Below are 27,947 nucleotides of genomic sequence, written 5' to 3' on the forward strand. Positions count from 1 at the left end.
CAGGACTCATATTGTTAAAAAGAGCTGCCATCGTAATGAGTGTCCTTCAAGAACATTGTTAACTCACATGTATATAGTGCATTATAATTAATAACAAGCACTCCCATAAATTGTTTCATTTGAACCTCAGAGCAAACCCATGAGAGGGAAAGAATTAGTAGTAACACCTCTATTCTACAATTGGGGGGACTGAGGCTTAGTGAGGCCAAAGTCACACATTATTTTATATTAGTTTCCCCTGACTGTTGTAACAAATTACCACCAACTTGGTGGCTTAAAACAACACAAACTTATTCTTGTATACTAACAGATCACCTTTTTCCCCTGTATCGTCATCACATGGCCTTCCTCCTCTTCTGTAGCCAAATCTCTCTCTGCCACAGTCGTGATTTCAGAACCTACCTGATCAGTCAAGATAATCTCCCCCATCTCAAGATCCCTGACTTAAACACATCTGCAAAGCATCTTTTACCACATAAGTTTCCAGAAATTAGAAATTAATGTCTCTGGGGACCATTATTCAGGCTACCACACGCGTCAAATTTGTAGCAAGAGTTCTACATTCCCTGGTGAAGCATTTCAACTCATTTTCTTTCTCTTTGGAATTTGCAGTCATCACTAAGTTGCTATTTTTTCAGTTAAGTTCCTGGTCAAGAGCTGAGCAAGTGGCCCCTCCAAGCCTGCTTCTGCAGTCAGATCACCAAATCATCCAGACAAGGTGAGCCTCATGGTGACTGGCGTCACCCTGAAGTGGCCCCACAGGCTGCACAGTGCTTTCACACTTCTGCGTCTTAGCCTTCAGTCTCCTCTGCCCAGGCACATCTTTCTCTTTTGTCTTTTCTCCCATTGAGTCCCGTGCCCTTTTCTACCCCCAATCCTCCTCAACTGGACCCTATGGGCTGCTTCTCCATTTCACCAGGGTGGACACATTTAGTTCCATCTGCAGTTGTCGCTGACATTCTGTTTAATCCCTGGAAGACCTAGTTCTTAATGGCATTTTCACCCTTTCACTGCAAATTGCAAAGACCTTCCCCAGGCCCCAAGATGGCCCCTCAGAGAAGACGCTCTGCTTCATAACAACAAAATAAAGCAAGACCCAACTCTTCTTTGGGAGGCTAATTTAAAATCCACTTGTTCCTCTTTAGCCCCTATCAGTTTTTCTTTCATATAACCACCAAGAATTAAAATATAAAGGATATTTTGCTAAGAATCCAACTGTCTCAGTCGGGGGCAAGACCATGCCTGCGGGCTGAAAGGGGCTGCTTTGGGAGCTCTGTGAGAGCTCGTAGAGGTGGCCTCAGACTGCCGAGCTGTTCCCACAAGGGTCCTCCAGCAGGCAACCTACTCAGCACTCTCTATATCCTTCCAGGGCCACCCATCACCTAATACTGGGCCCACCCATGGGGAGGGGACATTATTGTCTCTATTGGATAGATGAGAAGATAGTAGAAACAGTCCAATATCACACCCCTGTAAGTGCCAGAACCACGGCCAGAAGCTAAATCCATTGACTTCAGTGAGTAAAATCTGGAGGCAAATTCCATGAATATGTGTCTTCTCCAACCACCATTCCAGAGATCTACTTTTGGGACTTGATGGATTCCCAAACAGAGACATGAGTTAACCAGAATAGGTGAGCAAGAAATAAAACTAGACATGAAGAAGATATTCACAGTCTGCCTCCTCTTATCTCAAGTGTTCATTTTATACAATTACACTTGTTACCTGATAAATTTAGGTTATACACATTTTAAAAATCCTCCTCTTTCCCTTAATCCTGAACCTGCACCTCCCAACCCTTCAAAAATTTGTCTTAGGTTGAAAATATGGATTTTTTTTTTCATTTGTGTTCCAGTCAGGTCTTGGGCCGTAAGTTAGATTGGAACCTGGTAATAGGTTTCCCAGCTGTGTGTACATGTTGCTTCCATCTTTTTTTTCCTTTTCACCTTTGGACATGTGCTTCAGAAAGCCTGTCTGGGTCTTTGTGCTCACCTGTGTTCATATTTGTGGACCGTTTCCACAGCTTTGTCAATTCTCTGTGAACACCAGAGTTTTATGCATAACAGCAATGGGTCATTAGTCCAATTAAGTCTGCAGCCATTTCAATGGCTTCTGTAGGAGGAGATGGAACACAATATGTAATTTCAGCTTTTCTTGTGATGGTTTTCAATCCTTCCATGAACTAAATCATTTTATCAGTTTTTTATTTTTTTTACATGTCCCATTAAACTACAGAACTGGAACATACTTGTGAATGGTTTCTTTCTGCTTTAACTCAAGGAGTTCCTGACATAACAAAAACTGGTAATTAACTGGCTCAGAGACTTTTACAATAGCCTCTTTAAATAAGTTCCAGCATGCAGCCTCGCCATCCCACTCCACACTGCTGATAGCGCCGCAACGCACCCTCTATTAAACCAGCTATCACTCCAGCCATCGGCTCCCTCACTCTCCACCACGCTGTTGTTCTGCCTGGAAATGCCCACCTCGCTCCAGTTTCCCTCCTTAGTGAAGTCATCCCTTGATGTGGGACTCCTCCCTCTCTGTTCTCAGCCAGGCCCTTTCTTCGTTCCCTGAGAATTCAACCTCAATAGCATCAGCACCACAGGGCCAGGGCTTCTGAGGTTCATTTTAAATGTAGATGATGCAAGGATTCAGTCCAGAAGAACGTCCAGAGGAATGTCACCCTGGCTCTCAGCCACACGCTGTGAACCCTGATCTGCTACTCCACTTCCTCTTTCTACGACCAGCCTCAGCAAGGAAAGCCCTAGTTTCTTTCTGGAACTAATCCAGTCAGTTCAACAGATTACCACAAAAGCCCCTTCCTGGTCTTCCTGCTCCCAAACTTGCCCACCCCACCTACAGCTCCTTTTCCACAAAGCAACCGTAGTGCTCTTTCAAAATGCAGCGTTTCTCCCTGAGGTTTTCATTGCCCTTGGAATAAACCTAATTCCTCACCAGGGCCAGGATCATCTCTGAACACTGTCCTCACATTCACTGTGTTCCTGCCTCCCTTCTGCTCCTCAAAGCCAAGCCGGCGTCGCTCTGGGGCCTTTGCATCAGCTGCGCCCTGGGCCTGCAGTGCCAGTTTGCATATGTCTGGTTCCCTCTTGCCTCAGGTCTCCACTCAGCAGTCGTCTCCTCTGGGAGCCCTTCCTTCACCACCACCACCACACACACACACACACACACACACACACCACAAACCATTGTATCCCTGTATTCTATTATTTACTTTTATTTTTAATAACAATCTCACTCTACAGTTATTGCTACAATCCTTTGCCTATCTGTACCTGTGTTTCACCCACAGAATGTAAGCCCCTTGAGAACAGAGTCCATTTGTTTTGCTTGTGCCACATCTACCTCTGCATTTGGCACACAATAGATGCTCAGGAAATATTTCTTGAATGGAGGGTTTTGTAACAGGAGCTGTACCAAGCGCAGAAACTCCACCAATGACAAAGACCCTGCCCTGTGGGCTCCACAGCCTAGAGGGGTAAGCAGATAAGAAAATATAATCTGAACTGAAGTACACTTTAAAAGCGCAACAGGGATGCACTGTGGTGATGAGCTGCACAGGGCTTCGGGGCAGCAGAGCTCTGCCCTTACATTAAACCACCAAGGTGTATGTAGATCAAGGATAGGTGATCTTTGGCAGAAGTTTGGTACTGAAACAAAGTGACTATGCCCTGAAGTTAAACACCAAACACCAAACTGAAATGAAGGCAGTTCCTGGTTAAATACACCAACCCTGTTACTAACTCACCCTGCTGTGCAAATTTATTAAAGCAGTCTCCAAATAAACAAGTCCTAAAACTAATCAGGAAGTGGAAAAACATAAAAATAATCCCCAGCCCACAACACACAACCATGAAAAAAAGAAATAAAGAAAAATGTTCTATATAAAACCCGCGGGGCCAAACTCTGTCCTCAATTAGTGGTGCCGGCTGCCAGCTGAAGTCAATGGAGGTTTTCAGTCCAATAATAGAGGCAGGATTCGGGGCCCACGACGCATTGCATTTACTTTTAGGTAATAAATCAGGAATGTCAAGTGGATGTGCATGGGCTTCAATGTCGTGAAACTTAAACCTAACAGCACTGTCCTCCATGTTGAGATCCACTGGAGCTCAGAGCAGCCAAGGAGGTTCTACAGTGTGTGTGAAGAGACACCCCGCGTGGGCTGTGCTAGGCATCACTAGGAGGAGGAAACTCGTCCAGTCAGCCCTATGCCCTGCCCAGGACCGGCTGTATAATTTGTGGGCCCCAGTGCAAAATGAAAATAACCCCTTGTTCAAAAATAATTAAGAAGTTCAAGATGTTAACAACAGAACATTAAACCAAGTCCAAGGCCCTTCTGAGCACAGAGTCCTATACAGTTGCATAGGTTGTACACCTATGGAGCCAGCCCTGAGTAGAACAAATTCTGGAACACAAGCTTGGGCTCAGATTTAGAGCTCTCCATCAGTGTCACAGCTGACAATTTTTAAGCACTTTCTATGTACCAGGAACTGTTCTAAGCGCTTTACCCATATTAACTCACTGATGCCTCACAGCAAGCCCATGCAAAAAGAAGTCTAAGTATCCCCATTATATATTGAAGAAATTGAGCTGCCCGAGGTTGTACAGCTTGTAAGTGGCTGAGCCAAGATTCAAACCCACATGATCTAGCTGTTAGCTACCTTCTAGTGCTTGTTAGCGGTAGTCATATTAACTATGTTAGTCACTCGACACGTCATTCTGTTTCTCTCATTCTAATAAGCCTCTTACTCATATCTCATGGGATTCATTTCCATCACAACCAAGGACTGTCTGAACAAAATTGTCCACTTTGTGGCTTGCTACTTGTGTGACTTTGAATCAGTTCTTTGGCCACTCTAAGTTCAAATTTCCTCATCTGAATAAAAGAGATTAAAATAGTACTGATCTCATGATTGAGTTTGTTGACGGGAAGTGCCAGGTGCATAGGCAGTACTCAATAAAATGTTAGCTCCTGCTATTGCTATTATTGCTTGTAAACCTTAAATAGATCTTAAGCTGATTGTAATAAAATAATAGTTACCATGTATTGCAACTTATCATATACCAGGAAATTTACATAGATCATGTCATGTATTACTACAAACCTAATGAAGGACACCAAGATAACTAAATAGGGAAAGAATAGTCTTTTTAACAAATGATGCCAGGACAATGACATATCCATATACATACAAAATAATAAAGGTAGGCCCCTTCCTCACATCATATACAAAAATTCAAAATGGATTATTGACCTAAATGTAAGAGTCAAACTGTAAAACTCTTAGAGAAAAACATAGGACTTTAATCCTTTATAATCTTTATAATCTTGGGTTAAGCAATGGTTTCTTATACAGGGCACAAAAAGTACAAGTTACAAAAGAAAAAACATGGAAAAATTGAACTTCACCAAAATTTTAAAATTTTGTGCAACAGAGAACACCATTAAGAGAGTGAAAAGAACCCATAAAATAAGAGGAAATATTTGCAAATCATATATTTGATAAGGAAATTGTATCCAGAATATAAAAAATTCTTATAACTCAACAATAAAAAGACAACCCAATTAAAAATCAGCAAAGAAGTTTGATAGACATTTCTCCAAAGAAAATATACAAATGGCCAATAAGCAAGCAAAAGATCTTCAATATCATTAGTTGTTAGAGAAATGCAAATAAAAATCGTAATGTGATACCACTTCACACCAAGATGACTAAAATCAAAATGACAGAAAATAACAAATTTTGTCAAGGATGTGAAGAAATTGAAACTTTTATTTATTGTTGGTGGGACTGTAAATGGTGTAACTCCTTTGGAAAATAATTAGATAGGCCCTCAAAAAGTTAAACATAGACTTACCTTAAGTTCTAGCAATTCCATTTTTAGGCATATACCCAAGAGATATGAAGACAGATACTCAATACAAAAGCTTGTATACAAATGTTCATGGCAGCATTATCCATAATTGTCAAAAGAAAAACTAAATGTCCATGCACTGATTAACAGATAAACAAAATATGGTATACTTATACAATGAAATATTACTCAGCAATAAAAGGGAATGAAGTACTGATACAAGCAAAAGATTGGATGAATCTTAAAAACATTGTGTTAAGTAAAAGAAGCCAGTCACAGAAAACCACATACTGTATGGTTTCTTTTACATGAAATGTCTAGCATAGACAAATCCAGAGAAACTGAAATAAGTGGCTGGGAGGAATAGGGGAAAGGAGGAATGGAGAGTGACTATTAATGGGTATGGGTTTCTTTTTTCTTTTTTCTTTTTTTTTTTGAGGTGGAGTCTCGCTCTGTCGCCCAGGCTGGAGTGCAGTGGCCAGATCTCAGCTCACTGCAAGCTCCGCCTCCCGGGTTTACGCCATTCTCCTGCCTCAGCCCCTGAGTAGCTGGGACTACAGGTGCCTGCCACCTCGCCCGGCTAGTTTTTTGTATTTTTTAGTAGAGATGGGGTTTCACCGTGTAGGCCAGTATGGTCTCGATCTCCTGACCTCGTGATCTGCCCATCTCGGCCTCCCAAAGTGCTGGGATTACAGGCTTGAGCCACCGCACCCAGCCCGGGTATGGGTTTCTTATGGAGGTGATGAAAATATTCTGGAATTAGATAGTGGTGATGGTTGCATGACTCTCTAAATACACTAAAAAATCACTGACTGAAATCACTTTAAAAGGGTGAAATGTTATGGTATATAAATTACATCTCAAAGAAGCTGTTATGAACAACAAAACCCCAAAATCCTGATAAGGTAGATCTCATTTTCCCTGTTTGGTAGACAATGAACTGAGATTCAAAGTGGATAAGGAACTTTCTTAGGGTCAAAGAGCAAGGCAATAGGAGTTACTATTGAAACCTACATGCATCTCATTTCCACATCTACGCCCTTCATTAAACTGCTTCCAAAACTCTGATAACAACAACAACAACAACAAAAAATCCTTCTCAAAACAAGAAAGAGGCTCCAGCCACATTTGGTTTAGATCTGAGGTCACTTAATTCAAGCCTCATTTTCTCAAGTCCTTTACCGCCAGCTTGGTCCTAGGCCCCAGGCAGATGGGTGTGTGGTGAGACACATGGGAAGCCTATGAAAGGTCATAAACCTATGTCAGTCTGGCCACTGACCCACACTGTGGCCTACTGGCTCTGATGGAGAAGTCTATGCAACAATCAATAGTAATGGCAGTGGCTCAATTCAATTGCTCACGAATCCCCATCCATCATTAGGACAGCAGAATGGCAATGCTGGCCTTGCTAGGACCTAGTCTTTCACATTTACAGGCTTCACGCAAGTATATGGCCCTTTCACCCTTAATGATTCCCTATGTCGGAGCACTGACATGTCTCCTAAAGCAACACTCAATATTTACTCCTATTATTATACATTGCATTTACTATGGTCTGTATATCATAATTATCCACTGACCTGTCTTCTACTCCCTCTTCAGTGAGATTCTTAAAGAAAGGACTGTGTTTCATTCATTTAAAAATTTTCCACACCATAGAAACTTCCCATCGCGTATTAACAAAAGTTCTAGTACCATTTCCTATGTGCATACTGTATACTTGGCTGAGTGTCAGGATCTAGCCTAAAGTTTTATGACAGTGATCATATTTGATTCTCCCAACAACTCTGTGAGGTAGAGACTATCACAACCCCAATTTTACAGCTAGTAAATGACAGCCCAATAAATCTCCTTGAATTTCTCTGAACTGTATTCTCTGTCAGTATAAACGCTGTTCTTTCCGGGTCACTCCGTAAAGATGTGGGATATGTTTTCATTGATTCAGATCTTGCTGTATATATACACCCTTAGCAAACATAGATGCTGGGCAGGGTGGTACTGACTGGGACATGACAGGCAAACAGCCCTCTCTTGGATCTGATCATAAACACCACACCAGGGGTCAGCTGCCTAAATTCCAATCTTTCCATTCAGAAGGCAAGTTTATATAATTGCATACTTGAGAATTACCTCCGTGAGGATTTGTTACTACTCTAACGCAAAGTGAGAAATGGCACTGAGTTTTTAAAGTCAGAGTAATTTTGTTGAATGCCTTTATTCCCATTTTGGAGAGACTGGAATGTTTTCCCACCATGTGGGGCTATTTTACTGACTGAGAGCTATGGCACCCACAGTCTGACAGTTTGTAACAATTTTCTGGGGTTTAGGAAATCACCTTCAGTGACTAAGGCAAGCCATTAAAAAGTGGGACTACTCCTCTATTCACAATTGGCTAGTTGAAGAATTTGAGGTGTTTTACTCACATCCCAAGCATTCATAATGTCAGTGTTTAAAACCAGCTATTCCAGTTCAAAACCCTCAGCCAGAACTTGAAAGGGGATCTCAAGTTCTCTCTTTGTGATGTCAGTCATTGCAGGATTCTCACACCTTTATCAACTCTCCACAGCACCCTTAAAGGCCCTTTTTAATGGACCTTCTGCTTCAACTTCGCACTCAGGGACAGAATTTAAGACATAGGTTCTCACTAGTGTGTACTTGTGAACACTGAATAAGGCATGAAATATCCCTGTGGCCACCTTCTGCTGTCTTGGCCTAACACTCCATCTTAGCTCACCGTTTGGGCCACGTGCAACGAGGTTACCCACACTTTGCTGTTGTTGCCTGTTCTCCCTTTACTTTATCACTGGAAAGTGGGGTTTTCTTGTTGTGGTGATGGTATTTTTGGCTGGGCGATCAGTTTTTGTGTCAGTTTTGGCTTGGGATATATATTTGTTTTGCTTTCTTTCATATGGCAGGGGGAGGTCTATGAAATGGAGCTTCTGCTTCCTCTACTGATTCTCCCTTTTCTTGGACCCTGTCTCTCTTCCACTGCCTGGTGCTCCATCTTTCCTAACCAGCATCCTCATACTACCAGCTGGTTCTCCTACACCTACACACACGGCCCAAGTAGACACGTGGGGAGAAGGAGCAAGAGAATATTTGAGCCAGTCAAGACCAGAGCAGGCTGGGTTGGTTTGGAGAAGCTGTAGCTGTTGAGGGTAACACAGATGCCAGCCAGAGGTTCCCCAGCTCTTTGTGGGTATGAAGAAAATTGACCAGAACATACCTCCCACCCATTCTGTGGCCTTTGGAAACCCAAAGCTCTCCTCCAGATTGCTGCTACTTCCAAGGGGCCTCTTCTCAAGGTTTTTAGCTCCAATTTCTGAACCAACTACCTTTGTCCCACACATATCAATTCCAGTGTGGAATCTGGTACTTTTTTCATTTTCTGCAATCAAATGAAAAAATCCTTCACCCAACTCTTGCTCAGTTTTATAAACTTTACTGAACCACCCCAGGCAGGTTTCTGCTCTCTCCCTCCACTTCCTCTCTTCACTTCTAGATTCCATTCATCCACTTATCGTGCCCAGCAGCTGCCTTTGCCGCGGGGGCCTGGGTACCAGTCCAGGCTCCTCTCCCCAAGCACCCATCAGGCATCTCTTGGAGCCAAAGACTCTTTTCCCTTAAAGAAACTCTGTTGTCAATTATTATAAAATTTTCGCTATCTTGTTACCCTGGAAAACCCTGGGACTGTTCAGAACATGGGAAGAGGGGGTGTTCTGCTGAGATGTCACTGGGAGCAAACATGAAGTTAGGTAAGAGGGAGGGAGGACAAGCAGGGACTGAACAGGTAGATTAAGACATGGGCTGCACAGATGGCCAAATAAGGAAGGGAAGAGGAAGAGAGAGAGTTCAAGGAGAGGAAAAACCAGTCTTTGGAGGTCTGCAGGAAAATCCGTCTGAAAAAGACATCAAGGCAAGGGCAGCAAGAAAATCTTTCACCAGAGCTAAGCCAGCAGAACTATTTCTCAGCACTGTGGAAACACAACCACTCACTACCAGTGTGGCTGGGAATCTAGGCCTCCTAGGATGCTGGCATCTTATCTGACACTCTTCTCAGGCAGGCCCCACTGCAGAAATTAGGCGAAGCTCAACCTACAAACTTTGAGATCCTTGAGTCTTGCAAGAAGCATTAATGGTTTTTAGTTTCCCTCAGCATCATCCCCTCTCTGCAACCTCATGAGCTGATCTCAGCAACATTGTGTTCACTCAATGCAGGTGGGGAGTGTTGAGTTCTAGTGCTGATTGAACAACTAGCTAGCTGTGTGGCCACAGGCAGTTTTTTTACTTTCAGTTTGAGTCTCTGTTTCTTTACCTATCAAATGTAGACAGTAACACCGGCCTCTCAGGGCTCTTTTGAGCACTAGAGATAATCTATAACAAGTACAGGGTCTGACACATAGTAGGGGCTCAGTAAAGGGCAGCTGGTTCTGCATAGAAATGGATATGAATCATTCAAGTTTAATTATCATTGCAAACAATAACAAACATAATATGTCCCATTAATTTTATTGTAAGTTTTATTTCACTGTGATCAGTGAGGTGTTGATAAATATATACTAACAATTATAGTTAAATCACAACCAGATCCCTGATTTGTATCATTTGCTGATTTCTATGATATCAATACTATCACCCTGGCCAATTTCAAACTACCAATGTGATGTCCCTGGGCACAGAGTTGGGAAGAGAATGGTGCAATCAAGAGTCATGTGACAGGCCCAGGACGCCTCTGACGGTAGTCTCAAATCTGCTCAGATGTATTCAGATGTCACATATTGGTACTTACAAATTAAGTCATGCACTTACAACTAAAAAAAAAAAAAAAGGAAATATTGTACAGCATTCTCACTAAATCAAGAATAACCTCCTCACAGGAAACAGAGATTGCTCCTTTAGTTCCCCATATGCCACTAATTCCACGTTCTGCCACTCCTTGGTCACCATTTGAGTGTTCATAATTTTTAAATTAACAAACCCCTGAGGGGTGTGTGTGTGTGTGTGTGTACACGCGTGCACGCACAGGAACTGAGCTTTTCCCACCTCTTCTCTGACTATCCACATAAGTGTAGATTATATTTGAAAATCAGCCTTGACTAAACTCTTATAATATCTTGTAATGTCAATTTAATGATAGATAAAATAAAGGAAAATTACATTCTCCTTCATTTAAACACTAAGCCCTTTTAATTGTTTTATTAAAAAACTTCATTTCCCCCCGTAATTATCAATATATTTCCATCACCCCAGGAAATAAAAAGGCTCCTTTCAGGGGCAATTTTAACACCTGTAAATCCCCCAGATGGTAGAATGAGTCTATAAGAGCTAGAGAGGAAAAGCGCTTGTTTTATAGTCTGGCAGTTTCTCAGTTTGCTCTTTATTTTTTAAAATCCTTTCATTGCATTTTTGATTAGTGTTGGATAAATAATGTTTGGATTAAAAATCCTACTGTATGATTGTACTCGGCATTCTTGCTACCAGTTTCCCAGATTCCACATTGAATAATATATCTCTGTTTCCATATAACACTTTAGATGGTCACATACAGAACTGGAGGGACACAGAAGATCATCTCACTCCAACTTTTATTTTGCCAATGAGAAAATCGAGGTCCAGAATAATACCATGGTTTGCCCACGTGAGGGCCTGGCCTTTTACAAATCTCCAGGCAGCCACAGCCACCCTTGCTCTCCATGCTTCCACCTCACCCCACTATACACTCACAGTGGAATGTACAGTCACAGAATTCAGCAGAAGCTAAAACATCAGCTATGCCCCACCGAAAAACAAAAAAGAAAATCATTTATTTATTCAATAAATACTTATTGGGATGGGTGTGGTGGCTCATGCCTGTAATCCCAGCATTTTGGGAGGCTGAGGCAGGTGGATCACTTGAGGTCAGGAGTTCAAGATCAGCCTGGCCAACATGGCAAAACCTCGTCTCTACTAGAAATACAAAAATCAGCCAGGCATGATGGTGTATGCCTGTAGTCCCAGCTACTTGGGAGGCTGAAGTGGAAGAATCACTTGAACCTGGGAGGTCGAGGCTGCAGTGAGCCAAGATCATACCACTGCATTCCATCCTGGGTGACAGAGTGAGACTCTGTCTCAAAAAAAAAAAAAATATATATATATATATATATACACACACACATATATATATATGTATGTATTTATTTAATGGACATTTATTATACCCTGGTTACTGCCATTTTGATGCTCCACTTTTTAAGCTTATGATAGATACTCACTTCCTTAAGCTTCTGCATCATTAGTGTAACACACAGCTCTCTTACATGGAAATAAACCTTGTTAAAGAAAGCATTTGGATATTTGCCTGTTATGTTCACCAGAAACTTGGAAAAACCTGGATATTGTGCTCTGTGTTGTTTGTTTAACTCTAGACTTTATACAGACAGTAAAGGATTTATTTAACTGATCAGACTCTTAGTGTGGAAGAACACTCTATGGTTTACTAAACCGTTCATTTAAACATAACTATGTGCCGTAAGTGAAGTTCTCCTCCAAACCCCAAGTCATGCCACCAATGGAAAGAGAGTGGTTTTTTAAATAGACAGTTCTAGAAACATACTCAGCTCCAGCAGGTGCTGGGTGAACTTCAGCAAGTTGCTTCACTCTGGGACTCAGTTTCCTCATCTGAAAAACTAGGAATAATACCACTTAGCTCAAAGGCTTGTCAGGAGCTAAAACCTAATCACATCTATAAAGCTTCTAGCACAGCACCCCACAGGACGATCACCTTGAACACATGAGCTCCCTTTCCCGTGTCTCCCCTACTCAGGAGATGGAAGGAGAGTTGACAGGAAAAAGAAAATTTATGGGGATGCACAGGAGAAGAGGATAGATGCAAAAGGAAAGGTGTGGTGGGGGTAAAAGGGAGAGAGAATGGAAAAAGAATGGCTTAGACATGGGGCGCAAAGAACAGGAAAGGAAGAGGCTGCTGCTGACGAGCAAGTGGGACTCTGCCTAAGTGCCCTTCTTATGCAATATTAATCCCAGTTTCGAAGAAGGCAGCCTTGGTGCAGAGTGAAAAGGTAAAAAGGCCTTCTTCTCAGTCGGAGAAGAACTATCATCCCCCCCACCCAGTTTTCCCCACTGGAAAAACAAATGCTAATCCACTCATAAAAGTATTTCTACTAAAATGCTCCCCATTCTGAGGGAGTCATTTCCATATGCTGGCATAGTTGGCAACCTTATTTGTAAAGCCTGCTGTCCTTCAGTGGTCTTCCAAATTTGTGAAACTCCAAACAGTTCTGAACTCAGAAAATAATTCTCTAATCCAACTGTTTTCTAGCAATTGAATCTTTCGGCTCTGAGCCTGGTATTTTTACCTATGCCATTTAAAAAATCTGATTAATTCATATAGACCATACTATGGGGCATAAAGAACTTTCATAAGCGTTGTCAGGGATCATGTAAAAATATTGGTTCCACACCAAGCCAGTTCTACTGACTAGAAAGCAAGATAGGAAATCATACACAAAATGAACCCAATTCCTTACTAAGGGGCATGTTAATAAGGGGGCAATGGTGATGCAGGCCAAAGTCAGCTTATTTCCTAATACAGGATAAAATGTCTTTTTTTGATTTGATTTTTGTGTTTTAAATAATGTAGAGGATTTGAATGGAATTAAATATGAGTGGTAAGAAATGTTCCAGTCTCTGTCCTGTGTAACAAACTACCCTAGAACTTACTGACTTAAAACAATAACCATTTTACTGTATTACACGAATTGTCAGGTCAGGAATCAAGCAAAGCTCAGCTGAGTGATTCATCTGCTCCTCATGAAGTCAACTGAGGTTACTGAGTGTTACTTAGTTGGCATAAGGGTAGGTAGTTTCAAGATGATTTACTCACATGTCTGGTACCTTAAGGATAGCTAGAAGGCTGGGCTCCATTGTGGTTGCTGACCAGAACACCTACACCTGGCCTCTCCTGCATGGTGGTCTCAGGGCAGCTGGACTAGTTGCATGACATTGACTTCTCCTAGAAAAAGTGTCTCAAGAGAATCTGTGGGAAGCTTTATGGCCTTCTCTGACCTAATCTTGGAGGTCACGTGGTGTCACTTTCACTTCATTCTATTGAGTCTAAACAAGTCATAAGGTCAACCCAGATTCAAAGGAGGGATATTAGGTTCCTCTCATATAGCAAAGTGCAAAGTCACACTTTAGAAGATGTGTAGGATGGGGATATTTCTGCAAAATACAATCTGTAACGGGACTGGGGACAAAAATCTCTGATTGCCTTCCCATGGTATAGTATCCAAAATATCCAATATCAGCTTTAAGGCCGAAAGTGACTGTCATCATCGAGAGATTCTTTGCCTTGATCTGAAGTTGTTTGTTTGCACAGTGCAACCCTATAATACCTACTTCCTGCCATCCCACTCAAAGACTTAGTGGATGTGGCTGGGGCAGGGCCAGCAAGGTAGTGACTTGAGGCATCAATCTATAAAGGGTGCTAAATTAACACTTAGACCTCAAATAAAATTACTGGAAGTAAAATAATATGGAGGAAATTGAATACATCAGAAGTCCTCTAAGGCAGCATGCAATGTATCATTGGAACGAATGGCTTAATAGACTCTCAGAGGTGGGAAGTGAGACTCAAAAGGAGGCATGCTTAAGTGACAGCAGAGGGTCGCTGAAGTACATTCTCAGGAGAGTAGATCTAGGCAACTCAGAACTTTTGCCGTCCTGGATAGATTATGCAAGTCTGGGACCAGAGATTAGTTGTTTGTAAGAGTAGAACGCAGATAGAGAGCTACCACCATCCCATCATCTCTGCACATCCCTCAAGTCAACCTCAACTTCTCTAAAGAAATGTTGAACAAATAATTAAAGAGTGGCCTTTCACTGTCTGGTCCTAGACTCTAGACCCATTATTCTAGGCATCAAATCTCCCACCCAAGTAACCTTGGTTCAAGGTTGAGTGACAGACACAATGCTGGAGCAATGGGCTTGAGACTCAGGCTTCGATCTCTGACGTTTACACTGCACTCTAGAAGCTTTTGTCTCAATTATGATCAATTTTTTGATTTGTAAAACAGGAACAATGATAATATTTACCTCCATAGTATTGTTGTCTGAACAGTTGTATGAACAATTTCCTTATAGCAATCAGTGAATGCTAGAAAATACATTATTATTGTTATTGTAGTTGGTGCCATGGTGGGGGTGGTGTTTTTATCCTTCTTCCTAAACACTTGCTTGGCCACAGTACAACTTCAAAATGGCATAAGTTTGGTCGATGTCACCTTCCCCATTACAGACTTCTCCTTGTTTATACAGAGTTTGGTGAATGGCTCTCAAATTAAATAAAATACAAAATATAATCTACCATCTTGGAACACACAGTACTTGATATTGCAGAGCAAGAAGCTTGCATTCTCCTGGAGCTATTCTTTTCACCTTGGCAGCAGATTAATTTTCAAATAAATGTAAGTTCCAATAGGGACAGTGCCAAGACCCAGTTGTGACAAAGCAACCAGCCAAACTAATGGAGTTATTAGGGATGATCTCTTAAGAAGAGAACTAAATGTTGATTGAATGTGAAAACTATGTAACGCTCGGCCTTCGCTTCAACAGCATGGTATTTTTTAGGATTTGGGGCCAGCCCCCTAATTTCCAAATGCCTAGATGTATTCAGAAGTCAAACAATCCAGGTTTCTCTGAGAAAGATGAGGTAGACCACCAGACTCCCCTAACGATGATTCAGAGGAGATGCCTCTGCTTCCCTACCTCTCTTGCTTCTTCTCCCTTTTGCAGATGTAAACATGCCACAAAACAGAGCGAGACATTTGTGAACCAGCTTTGCAGCTGCTTCATTACTCTACTAATATCAATATTAATTTTTGCAGGCTTCCTTTCTCAGCACATCAGGCTAGAGGTGCAACTTGTACGCATCCTGGTGTTTGGCAAGGGTATTTGTGAGCCTGCTCTAAAGGGCACCTCCTCTGCCACATCCCCTGTGGCACCGTGCAAAAATCTGGTTCAAGCCCAAGACAGCAGGGAGAGAGCAGGGGAGGCAAAGTCAAGTCTCACAGGCCAGATCACAAAAGCTGAAAAACAAGTACCTGGGTATTATGTGCCTGCCTCTCTGGTGTTTTCGCCGCCAATTTCCCACTTGGCCACATGTGCACGTTTAATTAATGTTCTGCTCATCACCTCCTGCAAGTCATTAATAATGATGCTCTGTAGACGCCGGCCCATCTCAGAGCCTGCCAGAAGCACGCCGCTGGCCACCAGCTCCCAGTCACTCCATGGCCGCCCACCGGCTGCTCACGTGGCCTTCCAGCCGGCTTTCAATACAGGAGACAGCTCAGAACCAGCCCCGTTGAATTCATCTTTCAAGTGAGATTTCTGGATGCATCCATTTCATTTCCTTCACCCACTAATGTTGTGGATGCTTTTTTTTTTTAATTCTATTAAAAAATGCAATTAAATTTGTCTCATGGAATTTGCTCTTTAAAAATCCAGACAGCTGCTTGCTCATGGTGGCATTATGCTCTTGATTCTTACACATTTTTTTCCTCATCTCCATTCCATTACTTTACTGAGGATTAAAGACAGGCTTACCAGATGGCAAATGCCAGGATCTCTTCCCACCCCCACCTCCCGTTTGGAAGACTAGTATCGTATCGGCCATAATACACAGCCCAGGTTCCCCTATGCAGCTTTTGGAAGACACGAGCAATTGTTTCATTTAAATTCATTAGCCAATGCCTAAAACACAATTAAAGGGCAGGAGGTTAGAAAGGAGAAAACCTGAGTACTGCTGGGAATGCCACGTCCGGGTCTTTCTCTGTGTGCCTCAGTTTCTTCATCTCTTCAGTCTCACTCGCTTCCTCCACCATTTCTCAGCCATAAAGCATTCATTAGGCTGTGAAGCAAATGAGGTAATGTCTGTGGTGAGATGGTTTGTGCGTTTCCAAAGAAAGACACCATATAAAAAGCATTCTGATTGCTAACAGTCAGGGATGCTGAGGATTGGGCCTGGCTGGCTTTATAAACTATTTAACTGCCTGCTTCTTGCAGAAACTATTTTTATCAGTTAATTACACATTTTTCTTATTAAATAACAATGTGAAAGCATTTCTTGCTCATTTTCCTGTCATGATTAATTTAATCTGCCTCCCTTTATTGAAAGTCCAGTTTTCTTCCCCTCATCTTATCCACCCTGATATGCTAGTCAAAGCCCCACAACTGTTCAGCCCCTTTGATGAACATTAACCCATTCTGCTTCCTTCTTTTTCTTATCTGGAGTCCCTGAAAGAGTTTCTTTCTCTCCCCAAACTGTGTGCCTGGTGCCTAAGGAAGCACCGGACGTTAAAGAATGGACCTTGCCCTCACAGATGGCTTCCTTTCTCCTTTCCCTTCTCGTGCCGTCTCACAACAGGCAAATTCCCAGAGGCAGAAAAGATTGAAACCCAGCCTCCAGCCATGTCCTGCATGGGAAGGAGGCCAGAGAGTCAGCGAAGGGAGCACTGGTCATGTTCGATTTCAAAACAGGCACACATGTGATGTGACTGGGATTGGACAGGAGTGAGAGGGAACATGCCAACGCCACTGGAACTCACTGCCCTGTGGTACTCTTTTCTAAGATTGGTTATTATTAACCAAAATTACTTTTTTTCTTTTTTTTTTTTTTTTTGAGATGGAGTCTCACTCTGTTGCCCAGGCTGAAGTGCAGTGGCACGATCCCAGCTCACTGCAAGCTCTGCCCCTGGGTTCACGCCTTTCTCCTGCCTCAGCCTCCCGAGTAGCTGGGACTACAGGTGCCCGCCACCATGCCCGGCTAATTTATTTTTATTTTTTTGGAATTTTTAATAGAGACAGGGTTTCACAGTGTTTGCCAGGATGGTCTCGATCTCCTGACCTCATGATCCACTCGCCTCGGCCTCCCAAAGTTCTGGGATTACAGGCGTGAACCACCATGCCCGGCCTAACTAAAATTACTAATTATAATAAGCAATAATACCATTATTCCATGCTTAAGCCCTTGACATGCAAAGGGGACACTAGGCAGGCCCTCATACTATTGCTCAATGCACAGAAAGAGACTGAGCTTCAAGAAGAGAAATCACAATTTTTGAGGCAAAATAGCCAACCATGACAATGACAGAAATGGTAATAGAAGAAGTAACTGCATGTTTTTTTCTTGTGTTCCTTGTCCGGGGTCGAATACTGTACAAGTGATGGGATGGCCCTTCTGAAGTTGGGCAGCAGAAAGGCTGTGGCTTCTCTTCTGGATGCCTTCTCTCACCTGCTGGCTCACACTAAGGAAAGCAGCTGCCATGGGGTAAGTTGTCCTATGATGAGGCCCAAGTGGCAAGAACCTAAGGAACAGTCCATGAAACACCGAGGCCCTTTGTCCTAGAGCCCATGAGGAACAGAATCCCACCAATAACCGCACAAGTGGGCATGGAAGCAGATCCTTCCTCCAGCTGATACAGAAAAGGACTCAGCCCCAGCCCCAAATTCATTGCCACCGCATAACCAATTTTGAGACAGAAGCACTCAGCTAATCCAATCTCTATTTCCACATCCCACAGAGACTGTGAGATAATAAATGCCTGTTTTTCTTAAGCTGCTAAATTTGTTACTCAGCAGTAGATAACTATTACACCATCCCTCCCACAGTCAAGATAATCCAGAAATAACGTGGCATACTACAGTCATGAGGAAAAGTGCACCGCTGCCCTACCTCACGCGGGTGAACTCGTTAATCAACCAAAACCCTCTTTCTTTTTGGATGTGGTCTTACAACCCTTCCCAACACAACTCTCCAAGCAGGCACCCCCAAACAGTTGTTCAGAGATGGAAGAAAACTCTTGCTGTCCCTAGAACAATGCAAAGAGAAGAAAACTCCAAGTTAGAAGACCTGATTTCTACTTACAAGCCAACAGGCTTTGGGCAGGTCATTTACACTCTCTGAACTTCATTTTCCTCATTGATAAAGTGGGGATAATCTGTTTGGATGTTCTGAGGTATAAGGAACAGAATACTCAACTTAAAAAGTCTGAAGAGAATGTTGTCTTTCCTAGTCTGCCACCTTCTATGTGTTGGCATCTCCTCTTATGGCCACAGGACAGTTGTAGCAGCTCCAAACCTTATTCCTTCCCAAACTAATGCTCCTGGGCACAAAAAGGAAGCATTCTTGTCTTCTGGTCTATGGGTAAGAAAAAATTTCCCCAAAAGGTCCCCCAGCAGAACTCCGCAAGTGTCATCTTGGCCAGAACCAGCTTACACGCCTACCCCTAAAATCATCACTGGCTGAGTGGATCGAGATTACCCTGATTGTCTGAGACCACCCACACTTCACACCTGAGGCTGGGAGAGGCCTGACCTCCCCTGGAGCCTATGGCCATCCAGAGAAGAGCTGGCAAAATTTGAGGTTCTGTGCATGTAAAATGAAGAGGGGCAAGTTGCTGTTGGGTAAGTGTGTTAGTTTGCACAGGCTAGGCCATGCTGGAGTATAACATACATGATGGTTTAACCCAAGAGAAACTTATCTCTTGCCCACACTACATGCCCAGCACAAGTCAGTGAAGGGCTTTCTTTTTGCACAGAGTGACTCAGGATCAGATTCACAGAGGATCCATCCTATCAGCACAAAGCCTCAGGTTTACTCCAGCAGCAGAGGAAGAAGCTGGAGAAGTCACTTTCACTCATATTTCTTTGGACAGAACCAGTGAGTGGCCCTACGCAACTGAAAGTGTAGTCTCCCATGTACTGGAAAGAGGAAAATGAAGCAGGAATTGTTTTGACCCTACTAGGCAAACAACAATGTCTGCAATAAAGTCTAATCTCCTCACAAGGTTTTTGTGACATTCAAATGAGATAATGTATTAATTCATTTTTCAAACACTCACTAAGCATATAGATCTACCAAGCACTGGACTGGGATAGAAACAAGGATCAATAAGACACAGTTGCCACCCTCTTAGCAGACATAAGCACTCAGAAGATACCAACCTTATCAGAATATCATTCAAATTTTGTTTGCCCTTTTCTTCCCCTTCCAGGCCCTGAGTGCTCACCTCACAAATGTTATCTCCCTATTGTTGGCTTAAAAGCTTTTGCAATGGTTTCAAGAGGGGTCATTGCCAGAAAAGACAGAGGACTAATAGAGAGTGGCACAGCATCCAGGGACTGTAGTAGAAGATGGCAAGACACTTACAGATGTCATCTTTTACTTAATCTCTCTTATCTCACAGAGTGTTAAAAACAATGAGTTTTTACATGGTTTCTTTCCAAAATCCTTTTTGCGTGGTGCACGAGAGAGAAGAGATTCCTGCCTGAGTCAGTTCTAACGGTCCACTCCCCTCCCTCCCCAAGCCGGTCTCCTTTAGCCAGCATTATCAGCAACTCACTGTTTGATGGCTTCACCCCTCTCATGAGTGTGAGCGTCCTAAAGAAGAGGTCATGATGCTGTTAGGATTGACTAGGGTGCACTTACAGATAGACCCTAAAATTGCAGTGGCTTAATATAAAGTGCTCACCAGGATCACCTGGTCAGTTCAGGGCTGAAGGGAGGGTTTTTCTCCATACGGTCTTCAGAGACCCAGGCTGATGGTGGTTTTCCATTTTCAACCACGGTTTCTAAGGTTGCCCTAGGCATTGAGCAAACCACCAACCAGAGAGAAAAGATCATGGGCAGTGCATGTGGGAGGTTTTCAGTGGGCTGGGCCTGAAAATAGTACCTAGCACTTCTGCCCACAAACCACTGGAAAGAACTCAGTCATGTGACCACACCTAACTGCTAGGGGGGCTAGGATATATCATTTAATTGTGTGCCCAGGAAGAAAGAAGAACAGATTTTGGTGGACAGCTAGCAGTCTCCCCCACACTCACCCACACAACTTCCTATTTTTCAACTTGGCAAAAGCTGAGACCAGGGAGTATTTCTATACAGCAATGTACTCTTTGGCCTGCCAAGAGACCACATTTTTTATGGGAGAAGATGTACAAATATCTTGGTGCTATTAATGGGCAAAGATCTGACCCACCACCCATTTTTCCTGTGGTATCACTACACCTAGATTCTTGGTTAAGTCCTCCAATACTAGACATAAAACCTTAAGGATGTGAAGTGATCCAGACATTTCCAACCTAGGAGAAATCAAGGGATGCTTCCCATGTAAAATTCATGTTTTTCCAAACAGTAACCAAAAAGATAAAGGTTTATGTGACAATAAATTCAACAGCCATGAGACTTAAGGAGGGGGCTTCCTAGACACATTCCATTCATTCACCCACTGAACACATGTTTACTGAACATCCATTGTGTACCAGGCACCGTATTAGGCACAAGAGATACACTGATGAACCAGAATGATGTGTCTTGTGAACCTCAGAGACTAGACCAAAGGAAGAAAGTATGCAAGAATATAAAGGAAACACATATCATGATAATTATAAGAGAAAAATCGGCCCAGGCAGAGCATAACAGCAGGAATAGGGAAGGGTGATGTGTAAATGAAGACCCTAAGGATAAGGTGGTAGCAAAGGGAGTGGGGGAAGAGGTAGGCACTGCGAGTAGAGGACACAGCGTGTGCAGGGGCTGGAAAAGGGAGAGTTCGGCGTGACCAAGGAACAGAGAGTTTCCAGTGTGGCTGAAGATGAGGAGGGAAGCATGAGTGGGAGATGAAACTGAAGAAGCCGGCCAGAACCAGATCATGAAGAGTTTTATAGGTCATGATGGGAGGCATTTGAATTTGCGTCTGAATGAAACAAGAAGCCATCAAGGCCTTTAAGACGTGAAGGGACAGGATTCCAACTGTATTAGTTAGCTAGGGTGGCCATAACAAAGTACCACAGCATGAGTGACTTAAATAGCAGAAATTTACTGTCTCATCATTGCGTAGGCTAGAAGTCCAAAAGCCAGGTGTTGGCAGTGTCATTTCCTCCTGTAGCCTCCGAGGGAAGATCAGTTGCAGGCCCCTCTCCTAGCTTTCGGGGTTTGGCTGGCAATCTTTGGCACTACTTGTAGATGGTGCTTAATTGTGCCTTCACATCGTCTTTTCTCTGTACAAGGCTCTTTCCCTTGAAGCAGCATTCTTTTTATAAGGACAACAATCATATTGGGTAGGAGCCCACTCTAATTCCATATGACTTCATCTTAACTAACTATATCTGCAACGACCCTATTTCCAAATATGGTCACATTCTAAGGTACTGTGGTTACAACCTCATATAATTTTGGGGTGGGGACACAAGTCAACCTATAAAACCCACATTTTAAGATTAGTCTCTGCTAAGTATGAATGGGAAGAAGGGGTGATTGGAGTGGAGGTGCAGAGGCAAGATCTGGAAGACTAGGGTCACTGCTGCCAAGGTGAGAGTTGATGTGGGCCTGGGCTAGGTGTCCCAGGAGATATTTTGTTGATAAAACTAGCATGACTGCTGATAGACTGTATTTCACCGGCCAGGGAAAGGGGTGAAGCAAAAATGACACTTCAGTTTCTGGCTTGAGCAAGGAGGGAGATGTTGATGCAATTGAGGAGATGAAGAGGAACTGGGGGATAGAGACATGTTTTGGGGTAGACTCCCATGGTTTTATTTGAGTAATGTTAAGTTTGAGATATGTATGAACCACCCAAGTAGATATACCAAGTAGACAGTTGCATATAAGGATCTGGAGCTCCAAGAAGAGTTCTGCTCTAGAGATTTAAATGTGGAGTCATGAGTACAGAGAGGAATTAAGTCACCAAGAACAACTGAGGTGCAGAGTCATTGTTGCTCCTTTTCAGGGTTGGTCATTCTTTTTAGAGGGCTGAGATCCTGACTGTCAAACAAGCCAACCCCTGACTGTTCCTTCTCAGGCTTCACACAGATTCTCTGGGTCCTTGGTTTCTACAGAACATGAAGACAGTGCTCCAAATTCTCTCCCAGGTTTAGACAAACTGTTCATCATCTATGTCCGACAACACCCACACAGCCCAAGGTATACAGCTACCTACATCGTATAAACATTGGTGAACACACAGACACATGCCCCGTCCCTTCAACAGAAATGACCTAAACTTTGTGAGGTTCACATGTCCCTAGAGATGATCTCATTTGCCTGCTTCAAAAGCGCTTTGGTCTGCACAGCCTGTAGCAGCAAATTTACACTTCAAAAAGCAGACAGCTTTTTCCACATCTTATTCACTTAATGGGTGAGAATGTAAAATTAGTTCCGTTGCTGATGAGGACCTTGAGCCAAATGAAAAGTGTTCATTTGTCAGCACAGACTTACAGCCTGAGACATGATTATATAGCTAATCCAATAATGGGTTTTGATGCTGAGCATTTATTTATATACAGTATGTCTTGTTATCTGTTGATAATCAGGACCTACAATTTACTCTTTCTTGTGCGAGTAGTGTGAAATAGCAACATCTTCCAGACATATTGCATTTAAGTACCAACATGCAAACACATACAAAAAGCGCCATCATCAGCAAAATATTTTATTTGCTTTCTTTAAAAAAGAGAGAGAGAACCAATGCATGTATTCAGGCTTTTATATTTTTAAATATAATAGTTTTAAATAACATGTGAGGTCTCTTTCAAGGCTATATAAGGGTTAAAAAAAAAACACTGAAAACAAAATTTCCTTTATCATTTTGATCCACCCTAATTAAGTAATTTCTTCCTCTTTCCCTCTAAAAATTCTATCTGCAGGTCAAATCCTACACATATTTTTACATATAATGGTATAAACCAAAAAGATACCTGGTGAAAATCTTCACAGTGCCACCAACTGACTCTCTGACTACCTGAATCTTTCAGACACCCTGCTTGTTGCAAAGATGCACATTATCACCATGTGAGCATGGGAACTGTAATAATTATCTCAGACAAAATCTTTCTTTAAAAAATAGTAACTTAAAATTCAATATAAAACCACCACATTTCTATAAACTCTTGCAGAGACTACATACTGCTGCATTATATTGTTTCTTACCCTGTGGACGAGCGTAAATGTCTGTCACTAAAATATAGGGACACTCTCATCCTAATATAAATATAAAATGCATAAAATCCAACATTTAAAACAACCAGGCACTTTTATAGGTATGATGTATTGTCACATATTCCAGCTATAATAAAGCCTACGGGAAGGGAAAGGCATGTCAGGATTAAGTATTCTGTTAATTGCAAATGTGTAGCACACCTGCAAAATCTGTGGAAAATCCCACATTTTGGAAAAGTCACTGCAAGTTCCTTTCCATGCTACCATCTCTTGGACAGGCCTAGAAAAATCCAGAACAAATGCAGAAAAGCATCAGAGAGCTGTTATCTCCAGTTGCCACTTTTCCCTGCTTAGTAATCCCCAGCCCAAAGGAAGCTGAGAGGACTGGTCACTCTATGATATATGAGAATGAAGGGGGGCAAGCACACTTTTTTAAACTGAAATTTATTCCACAATAAATACTTCAATGTTGGTGGGACATGATGTTTTATTGGATTACACTCGTTTGCTAGAGAAATCACACTGGGAATAGCAAAGCTTGCGGTTTTGTGGGTAATGCATTTGTAGATGGGAGGGCTTTACACTGGAAGCGTGTTGAAGAAGGATAACAAGCCAAATTAGGAAATAGCTAAATACATGCAAATCTATATTAGGGCAATACATGGCCGCGTTAAGTCCAAGAGCTTTTTGCGGCAGTTGCTTTACCTAGGCCGGATAATTCATTAGGTTTTGACTCTGGTAAAGATTAAATGAATATAGCATACATTACATTCTTACTTTCGTCGCAGAAACAAATCTTCCTTGTACCAGCCAGTGTAATCTTCAGAGTTTTCGTTATATAAAACACCTCAAGAAAAATGCACCTCAGTAAGATTTACACTTTATTACTCTAATGATTCTACAAACACTACCACAATGTGATGAAAGACAGTGTAGTCCTGGACTGATTGAGAGCTAATAAAAATCAGTACTGAAAACTGAAAAGAGCACCCTTATCATCTTTCTTTCATTTAGAGCTGATTACTAGGGGATTATAATGCAATCACAGCAATGTGTGAGAGGTAGCTATGGGAACCAGTTTTAACTGTTTATCTAGCCAAAGATCTTAATTTAAGTTTGAACACTCTGATTCATTTATATGTAAGACACCAAGGAGACAAAATGCAGAAGAAACAGATGCGCACTTGTTCTTTCCATTTAACTTCGTAAGCTACCAGCCAATTTGTCTTTCAGGGACAAAATTAATTTCTGATGACAATGTGAGCAAGTAATAAACTAGAAGTTCCTGTCCTGGGAAACTTGTTAATGCCATGTAATGTTCTGGAGTTATTTAGGAGGGGAAGAAAGAGATTTGCTCCTGGAGTTACGGGGACGTCTGTAACAGACTTGCCTTTGTCCTAGCTCTTAGTCACCCCTGCAGAGGTTTATGACACCTTTTCTAGAAGTTGAATTGGGAAAGTTCAAAAGAAACCATGTTTCTTACCATTGCTTTCCTATGGAGTATTTTTAAACTTCTCATTTTCCTTCATATTCTCCGCATGATTCAGAATTGCTCAGAGCACAAACCTCTGGCCCATTGCTTCCTGGCCTTGGCATACAGGCAAGGTGAGTAATGATGAGATGATCAATGAATCATAAGGCCTCCTTCGTGGGTCCCACGTTGCTATAGAACACAGCCCTTTGCAGACAAGTGCACTCAACCTGAGGGGCTCGAGGCCATGGCAAACACTTCACAGAGGAGCCCAGGATGTGTGCCAGGACATCTCAGTGATGGCACTCAGTGTGCTAATCTGCTGCCAGCCAGAGAGAAGGGTGCCAGTCAGCTAGATGAAAGGCTTGCACATACTTACTTGGATGGGAATTGAGACCGGCCACCTCCTTGAAAGTATCTATGATGCTACCTATTTCCTCATATCAGCGAGAATAGCCATAATAACAATAATAAAAGCTAGCACTTACTGAACATTTACTGTATAACAGAGAATAAGATGGACACTCTACATACATTAGTTCATTTAGTTAGCTCAAAACTCTATGAAGAAGTCATTTTTATGGCCATTTTTTGGGCAAGGAAACTGAATTACACAAAACCTAACTTGTCCAATGTCATGGCTAGCAAATGCAAAAGTCAGCATCCAAACTCCATCTGTCAGACTACAAAACTGATGTGCTCTAGCACTCTGAAAGGGAAACCTTGACAGCGTTCTTTATCTTGGTCATTAATGTTTTCCCATCTTATTACAGTAGTCACCTCTTGTCTGCAGGGGGTGCACTCCAAGACCCCCAGTGGATACCTGAAACTGAGGATAGTACTGAACCCCATGCAGACTATGTTCCTGCCTATACGTACACACTTATGATAAAGTTTGATTTCCAAATTAGGCACAGTGAAAAATTAACAACAATAACTAATAAAATAGAACAATTATAACAATATGCTGTAATAAATTATGTGATTGTTCGCTCGCTCTCTCTCTCTCCCTCTCCGCCTCTCTCTCTCTCTTTCTCTCTCTCTTCCCTCCTTCTCTCTCTTAAAATATCTTATTGTACTGTACTCACCTATTTTCAGACTCAGTTGACCACGGGTAACCGAAACTGTGAAAAGAGAAACCACAGATAAGGGCACTAACGTACATACCCAGTTTTTTCTATCTCTGGATTGTGTTCGTCTGTTAACCCATAGGCTCTGTGCTCCGCTCCTCACTCACTCCCACCCCCGACTTCCCCAGCTTGTATTTTTCTGCTCTCCGGGGGAACTCCCCACGGCATAATGGCTGTCCATTAGTGTGTTTTTAAAACCTCGCTTTCTCCTATCCTCTGACAGTTTTCATATGCTCCACATGAAGGATCCTTTTCCAGAAATACTTTTGAAGAAAGTCTAAAGTAAGCTGAAAAGTATTACATTTTTCATCTCAACGGGGAAATGGATTTACGAAAAGGAGAGAAGAGCCTGCAGGTCTTTCAGATTTTAAAAAGAATTCAACACACTGCTGCACTGGCACTGGGAACACATCTATCACAGAAACCAAGAGAGCATCTGCATTTACACGCGGAAACGATTCCCTCGTCCTTGATCACGATAATGACTTAGAGTTCCGCTGAGCCTTTCATCCGGAGGGACGCCATGGCCCCTGCAAAAGCCAGCCCAGTGAGAGGCTCCCTCCACCACCAAGGCGCTGCTTCCTCCAAGGTGAAAGGAGGAAACGGCTCTATTAGGGGAAAATTGAAAAGGACAAGCAAGCACTGTAAATTCTGTTTCCAAAGGCAACTAAAATAACAGCTGGACTGTCCTTATTTAATTGCCCCATCTAGAACTTGGGCATAGCAATGTGGTCCCAAAGAAACCGTCTACAGAGCATCAATAGCAAGACATACATAAAAGAAGGGAGTTGCTTTCCGGACCTAGAGAAAGCCATGATCTGTGAACACCGGGACATTTTACTAATTGCCCTATTTCCGGTTTTTAAACCTAGGTCAGGCAACTGGGGGACATTCCCTAAACAATTTCCACATGCTTCCCCTTGACCTCAGGAGTCCAGTGGGATGAGTGCAATGACAGACACAGGCTAGTTTGCTGTTTGGGGCAGCGCAGAGCTGCTTCCCTAGCTGAGTGTGAACAATTGTATGAAACACAACCAGCGTCACCGGCTATTGTTCTGCAGGTCCTGGAACCCAGAGTGAAAGTCAGACTCACCCTCAGCAAGGAACAACTTAGAAGTTGCCGTTCCAGCCAGGCGGCGGGTGGGCCCTGGGCTAGCCACACATCCTTAGCTAATCCACGGGTGGCAACCTGTCTCTGTCAGGAGGTGCCGCTTGTCCTCTGCCTGGAATTCCTCTCTCCTATTTCCATCCTTATCCACCACCAATACTCCACTCAGGTGTCATCTTCTCTAGGTAGCCCTTCTAGAACTCCTTAAAGTTGGGCTAACTGTGCCCCCTCTGTGTTTCCATAGCATCATGCACATACCTCAGGAACGCCATCACCCACATTGTATGATAAATAGGCATCATTTATTGAAGACACATGTGCCACTCACCATGCTAAGCACTTTACACATAACTATCTCTTTTCACCGGAGGTACTATT

The 27,947-nt window shown here is 42.6% G+C and overlaps 1 protein-coding gene across 2 annotated transcripts in view; it reads right to left on the bottom strand.

The window, feature by feature from the left end:
• Nucleotides 1–26,572, bottom strand: part of LMO4 (LIM domain only 4) — a 143,266-nt gene extending 116,694 nt beyond the window's left edge. The window contains exons 1-2 of one of the 2 annotated variants that reach the window (XM_045367784.3): nt 26,499–26,572; nt 16,666–16,780 (exon numbers count right to left, since the gene is read on the bottom strand). The gene's annotated coding sequence lies outside the window, so the exon portion shown is untranslated. Of the gene's footprint in view, nt 1–16,665; nt 16,781–26,419 lie in introns of both variants that reach the window. The other variant, XM_045367776.3, reaches the window with a different exon arrangement.
• Between the last annotated feature and the right edge of the window lie 1,375 nt (nt 26,573–27,947).

Source organism: Macaca fascicularis, chromosome 1 (assembly GCF_037993035.2).
Source record: "Macaca fascicularis isolate 582-1 chromosome 1, T2T-MFA8v1.1".
Lineage (NCBI taxonomy): Eukaryota > Metazoa > Chordata > Mammalia > Primates > Cercopithecidae > Macaca > Macaca fascicularis.